This window comes from Orbicella faveolata, unplaced genomic scaffold, assembly GCF_042242905.1.
Source record: "Orbicella faveolata isolate gen_17 unplaced genomic scaffold, um_ofav_v1 contig_24, whole genome shotgun sequence".
NCBI classification, from domain to species: domain Eukaryota; kingdom Metazoa; phylum Cnidaria; class Anthozoa; order Scleractinia; family Merulinidae; genus Orbicella; species Orbicella faveolata.
The window spans coordinates 34411050-34425000 of NW_028301552.1; the positions used below are offsets into that span (position 1 = coordinate 34411050).

Genomic DNA, 13951 nt, shown 5'->3' on the forward strand with positions numbered 1-13951 from the left:
ATCGCTAACAAAGGATTCGGGGGAATTAGGGGGGCGGTTCAAAGTACAAAATTTCAAATGTTGTTGTTTATAGTGGTCAATGGACTTAGCTACACCTAGCTAGTTCACAGGAATGTCACTTTAAATGAAAGAAACAAATATATCAACTAATCGTAATAGGCTTAAAAATCCCAACCGGCGGGAGGCAGACCAGTTGACTATTTACAAGCATGACCGAGGAGTTGAACTAGGCTCTACCGGGAAACAACTCCAGCTAAGTGGTCAGAGCGGAACGTGAACCCGCGACCTCCGGATTTCAACCACTCGGCCACGCTGCCTCCATTATCATTATTACTTACAGTACGGCAAAATATACACTTGTTTGATAATAGGGTAATATTTATTGACGTTTAATTGTTCGAGTTTCACATAGAATGTTCAAAAGACTTCACCAAACAGTAAATAGAGAAAGGAAAAACATCCTTTGAAAAGAGTTAGCCGTGGACGATCTGAAGGTCTGTAATACCCTGACCCGCCCTCCAGATTACCCACTCTAAACGATAATTTAATCACTCACATTCAATTAGCTTTTATCAATGATGTTTGCAAAAGAAACATCTATTCTTATACTACACATTCGGTCTCTTCCGAAATTTTTTTATGCTCATTCACGCTGCGAAAAGTAAAATACCCAAGACATTTGGCTCAATTACCTTGAAGGAATAATGATATAAACACAGAACATCAGTAGAATTCATAGAGCTAAAAATAAAGTTAATAACACGGTAAACGGTACAGTAAACGGTAGCTTTCTGAAAAAAAAAATATGACAAAAGCTTGATACATTAACGTTTATTTACCATCGGCAATGTTTATAATACTGCTAGTGGGGAGGAGCAAACAACTGAAACAAATAATTCAAATCAGGAGCTCCTGTTCAAATTGAATATAACATAAGAATCCCAAGTGGTGGTGGTATGTAGTGGTTGGAGCCGAAAGATAATCGTGGCATCGTGTTTGGAATTGACGGCGTCATAATATTTACAATTCCAGCTTCCCGCTGAAGTCGTACTTCCGGGTTATTATGTGTGAGCTTCTAGGTTTACTTCCGGGTGCTTTTCACCCATACCTTGAAAGACTGGGTACTAATATGTCAAAAAATGGCGGATGGTGTTTCGTTCTTTATGAACGTTGCAAGATTCTAGCTAGGTATGGAGAGTTTGTGTGCTTACGATAGCAGTTCATCTTCTGAAGACAATGACGAATCACCGCAAAATAAGAAACAAAAGGCAAGCTCAACAGAAGTTGATAGCGGAGGCAATGGTCGTGGATCAGGAGCGAACATCGGACAACGAAAGGATAAATTACTTAAGGTGGCTCGTACCAATTTTCTCGCGCGGGGAGTAGATCACCATCGTACGTCACGCGTGAGTATAGAGGCGCGAGATTTAAAACCCGAAAGACTAAAACAAATATGGCGGCGCGCGGTTTTTTTCGCTCAAGGTCACTTTTGTACTGTTGGAGACGAAATTCGCATACAAAAGAGGCTTTACCTGCTAGACCAACTTTAGGCAATTCTGTGTATTTAAGAAAAATTGTTTCGGGAATTCAATGTTTCCCAAATTTCAAAGGAGACTCGATCGATCGCGACAGCCACCGGGAGCGTATCAAGGACTCGCAAAACATAGCAAATCTACCCAGAATTTGTGTGAAAATCCTATAGAGTAAACCCAGGAGGTCATGTCTTTAACGACAACTACAACTGTAAATGAAGTTTTAGCAGCAAACAAAACAAAACGCCTGTTTGGAGCCCGCTCGCCTGCGCGGGCACACGAAGCAGTCAGCGGTAGTCAAAACAGCTCATGAGCATCTGCTGATCTTATAAAGTCTGGATTTTTGAATGCGTGTCTACGCGCGTGGGAATAAAGGAACTCGCGAAGGCTTTTACATGAAAACAAGCCCGGTGACCCCTTCTTTTTATTGTTTTAATATAATATTATTATTGAGAGGAAGTGTCTGAAAAAACGTGAAAAAATTCTACGCAAGGAAATTTGCACTTTGTGCAAATTGTCATTTTTCCAAGTTTACAAGAAATCGTCTCCGTAAAATTATTTTAAAACTGTTGTGCATTTTCATTTTCAGATGCCAAAAGCTATTGATTAAAAAAAACTCGGGGTCAGCAGGTTAATTTTTTAGTTATCAGTGACATAAGCAAAAAATCAGGTCTGGAAAATCCTTTTAGAATGTTGCGGTGGTAACCACTGACGACAAAATAACAGCTTATTTAGGACAAGTATAACTTATATAATCCAAACCTACAAAAATATTACAGTGGGCCTGGTCTGCCTTTTTGTTCTATGCTTACAAAGTTATGAGCCATCAAAAACCTGAAAACTGGTGTAAGCGACCTTAAGCCTTCTTTCGAGCCTTCAAATGCTAGAGGAACGCTTGTAAGTACTATTTCGGTATAAAAACCAATTCCATCTTTCAGTGCTTTGAACTATCACAGTGGTTTATCAGATCGCCTTTTTGATGATCATAAAACGCATTCGCAAGGGGCTGGCAACCAAACCAAGAAAACTCGACCATTCATTGGATCAGTAACAAGAAAAATACATGCAAAGTCGAGCATATCGGGACTAATTAGCGTGAAACCTTATGTGTCTAAGAGAGAAAGAGAGAAACTAGCTCAAGAAAATGCCTTAATCACGACTTCAACATTTTCAACGAATCATCAGTTGGAAGAGATTGATTGTGATAATTCTTTGAAAGGTGTTGAGTTAAAATCTAAGCTTAAAACTGACATATCTAGCATTAAAACTACATACACAGATCTTGTATGCAGACCATCAAGAAAGCTACATCTAAATCTTGAAGGGCATTCACAGGGAGTCAACTGCGTCAGATGGAATCCAGTAGAAAGCAATTTGTTGATTTCTGCATCAATGGATCATGTTTTCTGTGCTTGGGATCGACAGTACACAAAGGTGGAGTCTGTGCCCAAAGATTCAAACGCCACAGTGCAGCAGTCAAAGATGCCAGGTGGAGTCTGTGTGGATTGCAAGTCTTGACATGTGGTTATGACAAAACTGCAAGACTTTTTAATTTGGAAACAGGTAGTGACAGTGGTAGTGATATAATGTAGTTATAGCAAGCAAGTTGCAGACTGGCAAGGAGTGGAGGGGTCATGAGGAAGAAAAAGGGAGCTCCTAGACTGCATGCAGTCTCCACATATTTTTCCTTGAGCTACTGATATGTGGAATAGCAAGAAGGCACAGTGTGTGGTTCCAAAAAATATCTATGACCACCCAGACAGTGAACTGGGGTCTCGATATTCAAAACTTTTAAAGGACAGTTTGAAGAAACTGGGATTTCTGTAGAAGTGGAGGGGGAGGGGATTCAAACTAAAACCCCTTCTGTAGGGAGGCTGGGAGAGCACAATGCTTGCTTGAAGCCTGCTGGGCAATGAGAACTGAATTGGTTGATATTAATTAAAATTTTTATTACCTATCCAAATTCTTTTTAGGATGCTTTTGTTAGTTATTGATTCATAATTCTATCTCTTGGGCATTTACAGAAGAGTAGTAATAGATTGTAGTGATTTTCAGAATGTGGAGCACCAGAAAGATTTTTCACTGATGCATTCATGTTGTTTGTACAATAACTTTAGAGGGTTTTTTTTATTACTTCAAAGGCCTGGACTATTGCTGAAGCCATACCTGGAGATCAAGTGCATTACATTGTAAATAATGTTTATAATTGAATTAATTAAAACACTTGTTTTTTTACACAGGTCAGGAAATCAAAGTGTTGAGTTTCACCCCACAGACCCTGCCCTGTTCTTAGCTGGGACATTTAAATCTGACATTCTTTGCTGGGACACAAGAACTGGAAATGTTAGTATGGAATAGCTGAAAGGTGCATCGTCATATCTGAAGACGTTTTCTTGCAAAAGCTCAAAACACACTTTGATCATTGAGAAACCAACCAAAAGTGTTAATTATTTTGCAGAACCACTTAAGTGACTGTGAGAGGAATTTTTTTGGCAGGGTGGTCACTGATAACAGACCACAATATAGACACATTGGGGAAAATGTGGTGTTTTGTATTTTTCAAGCCTGGGTTTTTTCTTTTGAATTTGCAAAAATTATAATGATTTTACAATGCAGTCTTCCATTATTCTCTTAATTTGCAGAGAAAATCAGTTTTTGATTTTCATATATAAACTGCGATAATCAATCATGTCTTTATATCTTTATCCGCAGTTCTAATTTATGATCTTTCATATATTCTTTTTTAACTAGTGTTAGTGAATTGTTTGCCTAATCTTGATGGCAACTGTGATTTTCATCAACAGGTGGCATCAACTTACTCAGCATTTTTTGGCCAAGTGCAAGACATGGCATTTCTTCCTGGAGGAGATGAATTTATTTCTGCTGCTGAGGTAGTCAGGCGGAATTCCACAGACAAAGGGATCATGGTCTGGGATTTTAAATCGACTGCTATATTATCCAATCAGATTTACCAGGTATGTCAATGGCAAGCCAGACCAAACAAGCTTAGTCAATACAGGAATTTATTATGATTTTTGAAAACACACCGTGAAGCCCTGGCCAAACAATCAAATTAATTCATTTCCAAACGTGAGCCAACAACATCCAACATGTGGCAACACGTCACAATGGGTGGACAAATAAGCGCAACATGTTGTGCGCAACAATGTTGCAATGTGTTGTGTTAAAATGTTGCGATTGTTTGGGGCTTAAAAATTCAAAAATTCAAAACTGTACGAGCTGCTGATGTAATGATGATAGGAGCAAAGATAATTGACATTTTGATGATGTTTCCTGAAAACATTTTGCCTGTGTTTCTATTGCATTTTAGTATAAATCTACCAGCGTTCTATCATGAATCCCGTTCTCTGATTGGCTACGCTACTCACTATCTATTCTGTGATAGATAGTGAGTAGCATAGCTGAAAGCTCTTCTTAACAAAATGATGGCAGCTTCTTGCTTTTTCGAAGTGTCTGTGAAGAGGATTTAAATAAAATTTTGAACGACTAGAAGATTTATACTAAAACAATTAGATTATGGGCTAGAGATTTTTATCGCATGATAGTTGACATGGGCTGCACCCTCATCAACCATCATGCTATAGAAATCTCTAGCTCATAATCTAAATGTTTAATAGCACAAAAGTTTAGGAGAACTCAAAAAAGCTGTAGAAACATTTGCCTGTGGCCTGTGCTCCCACAGCATTTCTTGTTCATCCAAACTTTCACTAGTATTTGTATAAAGAATTCAAAGGAAAGTAAAACTTGGCAGTTGCTGATGTAGAAAAATGTAAAAAAGTGTCATCGTGTCAAAAACACATTTCAGGCATAGCCTTTCTTTATAGCCCTTCTTTTGTGTTTCTATCGTGAATCCCCAGCACCACCCCATTTTGCTATGTACTGAACAGCATCAATTCAACCCCACCAACTATTTGATTGCAAATACAGGTGACCCCACCCCCCCACTTAACGACTGCATCCAACCAATAAATCAAAATTACTTGCTTATCTTAAGTTTAGCTTGCTATGTTTAATTTTACCTTATCATTTCCAGGGGGGGTCATCTCATTCTCTTTAGGATTATTAGGGGGTGGGACAAGGTAAAAAAAATTCTGGTTAAGAGTGAGGGTCATTATATATTGGAGGGCCTATTCATAAAATATCACCTTCCCACCCCATGGATACTGGAATGGTGCCTAGTCATTTCCAAATGAATCTGGATGAAGGTGTCTGTTGAAGACGGTTATGAATTAATTACTGGCTATTCCTGCAGTCATTTGTTTCTGTTTTTGTTCTGGGAAGCCTTCACGTGTACTTGTTTAAGAGTCCATCCAAGTGAATCTCATTTTGTGGCACAGTCAAATGGAGACTACATTGCCTTGTTCTCAACAAGAAGACCTTTCAAGCTGAACAAGTTTAAAAGATACGAGGGCCATAAGGTAATGATACAACACAGGTAAGATCAATGGCTGAGTTGTCCCTAGTCTCCTCTCAGATATGAAAAAATGTAAGACACTAGCGGGATGACAGGAAGTCAATTTTTTTTTTCTTAAGCACCTTCCCGTCATCCCCTGCGTTTTATAATTCTCTCACAAGAGTCGACTGGGAACGAGTAAGGATCAAACGTCCTGAAAGATCACAGGCCTACGGGGCCACGTAGTGCCGCTGCCCCACAGCCGCCCCTCTGTTAGCCTCGTAGCCCCGTAGCCAAATATGTCTATAATGAAAACGGGGAAAATAAAGGAAGCGAGAATGACTGCGTAACCTCGTATCAAGGGTTTTTTTAAGTCATACAGCTTCGAGGTGGCCAAGTATTCTGCAGTTACTCCGCATGACTGGAAAACTGAAAGATGTTAAACCACACTTTACTAACAAAATCAATAGCAAAAAAACTGCTTCTTAATCGCATTTCCTCGAAAATATCTCGTTTCATTAACAGGAAGTCTAGAAAGTTCAGAAGGGTGTTTAAAGAAATTTATAGAGCAAAAGAGATTATTACTGGTCAACTACTCAACGACTACCCAACCACTCTCAAACCACGGTAAAACCAAAACGAAAATAATTGTCCGATTTCACAGTAGCCGTGCAAGCGCGCGCTAAAAAGAAATTAAATAGAGAAGAACGCACGCGCTTAACACCTGCAAATACCGCCATGGAAACCGGAGTTTAGTTTTCGGAAAAAAAAGGATAGAGGTTTCCCAAATTTGCCATCGGCAAAGAACAGTTAACGGCTGACTTTTTTATCCTTTGACGCGAACAAAGACTTCTTGACTTGCCGAGAAAAAAACAATTCTTTCATACAGAGAAGGGGGCGATTGGTGGATTCTCGGTTGAAATTTAAAGTTTAGCCAGGTTGTGAGAAGAAAAGAGAGGAAACTAATTTTAAAACGCAAGGGAATCTTACCGTGTGGTTTAGCAGGATATGTAAGGCATGATAACAACTAGAAAATCAACAGCGCCGCGAGCGGAAATGACAACTTTGTGCGTACAACAAAACATTTTGCCTCGTGTGATGAACACACAACTTGTTCGTTTCACGAAAAAGAGCGAAGTGAAAGTTTGACGTCACAGTAAGCGTTTATGACGTAGCAAGGGCGAGATGAGTTACGCTGGGCTCATACCCAGACCAGATTGCGAATGGTTTTGTGAAACAAGCTTATTTAATGGCGTACTTTTGTTGTATCTTGTTTTGGCAGGACTTAAAGAAAACGGAATAATTTGATTATATTATGATTTCATGTATTATTTTAGTAGTCGAAGAAGTACGCTGGTATCTCTGGTGTCTCCGGTATTTTCAAGTCTACTGTACAGAGATGGTTTTCGTTCACTCTTAGAGCTTACAGAGGATTGAGGCGTAACTCGCACAAGAAATATTTAAGGACGTTCGCGCTAATTGTTTCTGCGCATCCTTACTGCGCACGCAAATTCACACGCCACGTCATGCATGCGCGCTAAGTAATAAAATGAACAATAATAGGGCAGATGGCCATTGGTATAGCTCTGCTTGGATTTAACGATCTTAGAGGTTCAGTGACCCCTGTTTAGCGAAAAAATGAAGAAAATCTATCGATTTGAAGTTTGAATTTTTCGCATCGAATTCCGTTCTTTTTACCTTTTCGTTTATCTGTTCGGCGGTTTCAAATGCCTCTTGAAGGATTAAGTTTTGTGAACACGTTGGCAACATAATTTTGGAATTAAAGCAACGGATTCACTTAAACAAAATATTACTAAGATAGTTTGTCTCCGTTGATTCAACTTTGATATTTTAAGCTAAAAACCCTGAAAACTATGCTGATTTACGCGCGCCAATCGGGCGGAGACTTGCTTAAAGCGAATAGATTTAATGTACCAGGAAAAGGCATTGAAAGAATTTAAAAAAAAAAAAACAGTTTCAAACCCTCACATCAGAAGTCGGCTAGAGGGTAGTGACTGTTATTCGTATATTTTGCGTATTTTGTCATACGTTTGATTAAACCTAATTAGTAACGTTTTTGTTTTCAGGTTTGTGGTTATCACATTGGATGTGATTTCAGTCCTGATGGTAGAATAGTCTCCTCTGGCTCAGCGGATGGGAAAATATTTTTCTACGATCATTTAACGTCTCGTGTGATTAGAACACTTGATGCTCATTCTGCGCCATGCATGGACGTGGCTTATCACCCCACCCTACCCGGCTGTGTAGCAAGCTGTGGATGGGGTGGGCAAGTTAAAGTGTGGACATGATGAGCGATTTGTACAAACATTAACTAAATAACAGCCTCAATAAAGACAAACCGTATATCTTTACCCTTTGCGTTGTTATACTGAAGCATGAGGGAAGTCCCAATGTAATCCTTTATTGCTTTAGCTTGGTTATTATGAAGAGAGTTTTCTAGTAATGATAAAGGTCGCTCTAATGTAGCATAAGAGGGTCGAATTAACAAAACCTGTTGGCACGTGCTGTGTGTACGGTGAGTGAATGCTGTCCAGATTTCTTTTGGCCTGGGTAAGGCCCGCAACCGTCGGCCAGTTTTTGTCACTATTATTGCCTCAATATTATGCTCAAAATAATGCCGCCTTAATGCATAAAACCCCACTACAGAGTGTAGTCCATGGCGCACAATTTATGATCCAGACATGTACACCACTTTAAATTTCAAGCGAAAAACCGATATCGCACGAATCGCGAAACGTGCGATATCGGTTTTTCAAGTGAAATTTAACATGGAATTCACGAGTCAGGCTATGAATTTTCCTTGTATGCTGCAATATCTAACGCGTGCTCGAGAAAAGCCATTCCAGTTGAATCAACTGTCAAGACTGTCAGGAGTCAGCGAATAGAAATCCAGCTAGAATCAGAAAACTTTACTTTTTTTGGCTTCGTGGACTGCGACAATGAAAACATGTTTAACAGGTCATTGTTTGTTATTATTTGGAGTTGTTTTGTTGTCGCTCCAGTGCAATACTAGAACAAACATGGTTAACACGCTTCGGTCAGCGACTGAACGACAGTGTGATTGTTCCACCCCCATTCACGGTCACATTGATATATTTGCACGAGGGTGGTTCACTTCCGCCTGACTTTAAAAAGAAATATCAATTATAGCTTCTTTTCGGATGAATTGAAATGACCGTGGCTTAACGTTCTGTATTGCCAACGGGCACTCATTAAAGTCATTTCAGTAGACTAGCTCTGATCAGCTTCGGTTTTCCTACATCATTCATTGGACTCATTTACACTCATTACGTCATTGACAACAACCTACCGTATTGCCCGCGGTAAATAAAATGATCCTTATAAATAATTGAGAACCCAGTCGTGATAGGTAACATAGGTCGACTTGATTCATAGCTTTGTTTTCTTCAGTGCGGCCGTTCTGAATGCTAATTTGGAAATCATGTTTTTCACCCAATAATTTTGCAGCCTGGTGTGTATTATTTCACAGTTTTTAATTTTGTATTACTTGATCAAAATTTACTGAGCATTGGAACCGAGTGACAATCGTGTTCCGCCGAGCCGTGTTCCGCCTACAGGTTCATTTTCATGCCTTGAGGGCTCCCAACAGCCGTGTTTATCTTAAATGCGAGTTCAAGCTGACCTCCTAAGTTAATAATGACGAGCAACCTGTGCTTTTTATAAGGAGAGGAAGCTGTATAGTTTTTTATGAAGTATGCTAAAGGATGCGACTTTCTACTGTGTGTTCTTTAATCTGTTTTCATTTTTATAACCTAACCATGAAACTGTGAATAAGAGGCTTAGTTAGAAACTAATAAGCCGACCGTATCTTCTAAGATGATAAAAATTTTAGCTGTCTGTCGAATGATTCTCCTTAAGATTTCCGGATAAGGAAAGGACCTGATTAACTTACAATTCTGTAGGTTTGAGGTTAATACTTGTAGGGAATTCAAAGTTATTAAAGTGCAAAGTTGGCTTCCGCTAAAGAGAACCGAAAGTCGATAAACGCTTGCTGAAGTTATGATGCAATTTTGCTGGGTAATAAGCGCATCATCGCTTTTGCGATGGTTATTCTGATACTTGCAAAGCATGGTGCAGTCGTTTATGTATTGATTCGGACAATTCCGTCTCATTGCAATGTATTTCAAAAACGTTATAACTTTTGTGAATGGCACAAGGCAGGTCTAAGGTTGCGTCGGCCCTCGCTATTTTGTATGGCTGTTTACTTATGATTAATTGTTGCGGTGGGAGTGAGACATATTGCGATGGTTAAAGCACAAGTACAACTATGTCGTTGCAAAAGAGGATATTTTGTTAATGATTTTTCGCGAAGTTATAACGGATCAAACTTCCCACTCTTGCGTAAAGGAGAAAACGTGAACAAGTCTAATTTTCGTAAGTATTATCATACTTTTGGTTGCCTTTTGTTCTAGCGCTTTATTTGTTGTTTCTATATGAAGTAATAATAGAACACTTTCTTTGATATCGATATTTCGATTTTTACTCGGGCTTCCGTAGGACCCGAGTCATAAAATGCAAGTTTTTTGGTCGCCAAAGGGGGTCCCAGGTGTTCCATGCGTAGAGAATGGAAACTGGGGACGAGAATGCGACAGCTTGCTTTATCGCGTGCTCGCACTTCGTTAACAACGTAATTAGTTGATACAGAATGAAGTGTTTTCTGACGAAAATGTCAGAAAGAATCACTTGTTATACGTTCATCTCACAAACAAAGATGCCGATCGTTTTCGGAAAGGGACGGTCCACGAATTATCTTGCTTGAAAGCCTGCCAAATAAGCAAAGTTCGTGCTCGTTCTCACGAGATAACAAATGGGCCATGTACGAGTTCGAACTACGAAAACACTGACGAAAAGCTAATTGCCCCCGTAGGGTTTTGGCCCAGAACCAAAATCCGAGGAGGCACCCTAGGATTCCCCGCGTGTATATATAAAAGGAATTTCAAAAAAGTAAGAAATGTGTTAGTAGTATGCGAAGCGTTCTCGATGTGATGAAACTAGGCGCGCACGGTGGTCTCGGGTAACGTGGGGCAAGGAACGCGGGCTCACAAAACGGCTGGAGTAGTGTCGGGTACGTGAAATTATTGATTTCAAGGTTCTTGCAACCACGAGTTCGCGTTTCGCCATCTTCGAGCAGCATTTCAAGGTCTCCCAACCACGAGTTCGCATTTCGCCATCTTCGAGCAGCATTTCAAGGTGATGGACAAAACACTGACCCCTAGTCCATGGACTACCCTAATGGACTACCCCTAAAAAATACTATTCCAGATGATTGGTATGTTAAGAAGCTGCGATTATATACTTACACTGCACGGAGGATGCTTTTCTTTTCGTTCCGCAACGCCTTCAGCCGCCATTTTGAATAGCTATACTGAATAAAACAACCGCTGTACACAAAAAGTTTAGACTCAAATCAAATCAAATATTCTGTGGACAACTCAATCTTGCTCCCATGTGATTCAGTAGCTCAGTCTTTCTCGAATAGACGAAATGATCTTCAGGATGTTACTCATGATTTGTTTTGCTTGTTTTGTGCAGAAAATTATGGCACAGAAGCAGCTAGTCTTCTGGTTTTTTCCTGAGTGCATCAAAATGAAATAGAAATGGGAATGAGGATATAGCTATGGGACAGCAAGAAATTCCAACGACTACGCTAAAAAAATTCAGAGTGGAGTGGAAGCAGTAGCATTCTTGACTGGCCTGCACTATAATTATGTGGAAATTTTTGTGTTTTGCGAGACTCAGTGTATGATAGTCTATCGAAGCTTCCTCTTCCTTGTACTGGAGTATGGACCAATTTTGAAACAGTTCACTTGGACAAATCATCAACAAAGTCGCTATTGCCTACTATGCCACAACATCCCAGAGACTGTCCCTTTAGCAACAACAACAACAACAACAATAACAACAACAACAACATCTTTATTTTATAAATAAACGTTTTCGGAAAAGAGTTGTCTGGATTGAATCAATTTTATTCACTATAGTTATTCAAAATGGCGGCTGAAGGTGATGCGGAGTGAAAAGAAAAGCATCCTCCGTGCAGTGTAAGTATATAATCGCAGCTTCTTAACATACCACTCATCTGAAATAGCATTTTTTTGGGGTAGTCCATTTGAGGGTAGTCCATTTGGGTAGTCCATTAGGGTAGTCCATGGACTAGGGGTCAGTGTTTTGTCCATCACCGCATTTCAAGGTCAAAAAATACACTCCAGTTACAATGCATGACGATTTTAGCGCCATCAAATAAATTCGCTTCGAAATGGCAGAGATTCTCATCTAGTACTAATTGAAAACGATTTCAAAGATCTTGAAAATGAATTTTGGGAGAAAAACAACTCAGAAGGTATCGTAAGAAATTCTGAAGTATACTGGAAATTCGAGGCCAGTGTGGTTCAATTGCAACTAAATAGCTAAATACCTTCCGATCACCAGTTTTACCTTTGGCATCTCGTATAATCGGATCGCTTATTGCTGGTTTTCAGTGTCACGCCATTCAAAATAGATCAAAATAAAAATCAAAACCGGTCAATAGATAAAGTCCAGAATCTGGAAAATGAAAGAAGGTAAATATACAAAGACTCTCGCCAAAATTCTGGTCACGGCAATTTTTCTTATGTGAGATATGCGGAGAAATTTTTTACCCAAATTTATAGAGATTTGTATGGAGACGCCATGCTGGTGCCCATCCGTATGGGCACCAACATGGCGGCCGCAAACCAACAGAAACATCTGTCACTGAGTTTTGCTACAAAAGCGTGAATTTATCCCTCGAGGAACTCTAAAACATTAAAGTAATACTTTTTCTATGACAAGAACTGTTCAGATAGCCAGGTTTCCCGAAATAAGTCACTTTTTTAAATCATCATGACAGCTCTCTAAGCCGTCATGTAAATGCCGCGTTACGCAAAAGCTTAGAAACTCAAGCGTAGTGTATCACAAAACCAAGAACCCATTCGGAGCGAAAATTTGTATGAATATTAGTTTACAGCTGCTCTTATACATCATTTAAGTAAAATCTCAGGAAGATCAATAGTTTTGTAGTTCGAATTCTAGTGACGTCATGTGAAAACCAGCTATTTGTACTGAGTAATCCTACGTGGCGTAGAGCTCATGTGACGGCTGGGTGACTTTGCAGGGATCCAAATGTAAATGTAAATGTTTTGCAGCGTTTTCGTTGAGGTCGAAAAGCTTGACTCTAATTTGCATATATGGTGACTGTAGCGCGATACTTCTGTTTACGGCTCGGAAAAAAAAACTCGACTTCTGTTCTGCTTTCGAGATACGTTTGCTCCTTTATCAAGACAAATGGTTTGTTTCAGCATCAAATTGGAACAGCAGAGTAGTTTGACTTAAATTTTTTGTTTCGCCATAACTTTTTAACCTTTTTTCCCCTATAAAGCGCGACTGAGTGAAATTTTTGTAAAAGAAATATTAGTTTCCATGAAGGCAACCTATTTTTTTCCAGAAAGTACTTTTTGCGCCCTTTCTAACGAGATATTGTAAACTGCTCTGTTGTAAATGCTTCGTGAGACTATTATCAGTGTAAAGAATACCATGTGATAGAATGAGTTAAACAGAATGCGTTGGTTTAGTTAACTTAGTTGATTGTTTGGATCATATTCATGGTAAGATGCGTAAGTTACTGGAACAGTATGAGTGATATAGTTTACAAAAAAAAATTTAGTTCATACAAAAATGTTCAATATTATTGTTTTCAATCAGCAGAAATAAAAGAAAGCGGGGCCAGACTTAGTGATAACTATTACTAGTATATAGAATTAGCCAAGCCTAAAAGTGGAGCCCCTGGGCTGAGTTGTTCAAAGCGCGGTTAAGATAACCTAAGTTAAGCAAGAATTTTGATTTTAGTTTTGTAACTTTGCAGTGAGGTTTTCCGCATATTGTTTGGCCTTCTGTTTTGAGTTTGAATAATCTCAAAATACACAAAACAAAACATTTGTATACAATA

The 13951-nt window shown here is 39.2% G+C and overlaps 1 pseudogene across 1 annotated transcript; it reads left to right on the forward strand.

The window, feature by feature from the left end:
- The first annotated feature begins 1100 nt into the window (after positions 1-1100).
- On the forward strand, positions 1101-8318 carry LOC149111384 (WD repeat-containing protein 25-like; annotated as a pseudogene). Its single transcript, XR_016208087.1, has 6 exons — positions 1101-1547; positions 2451-3102; positions 3746-3875; positions 4337-4511; positions 5835-5971; positions 8034-8318. The product of XR_016208087.1 is annotated as a WD repeat-containing protein 25-like (transcript).
- Positions 8319-13951: the final 5633 nt, after the last annotated feature.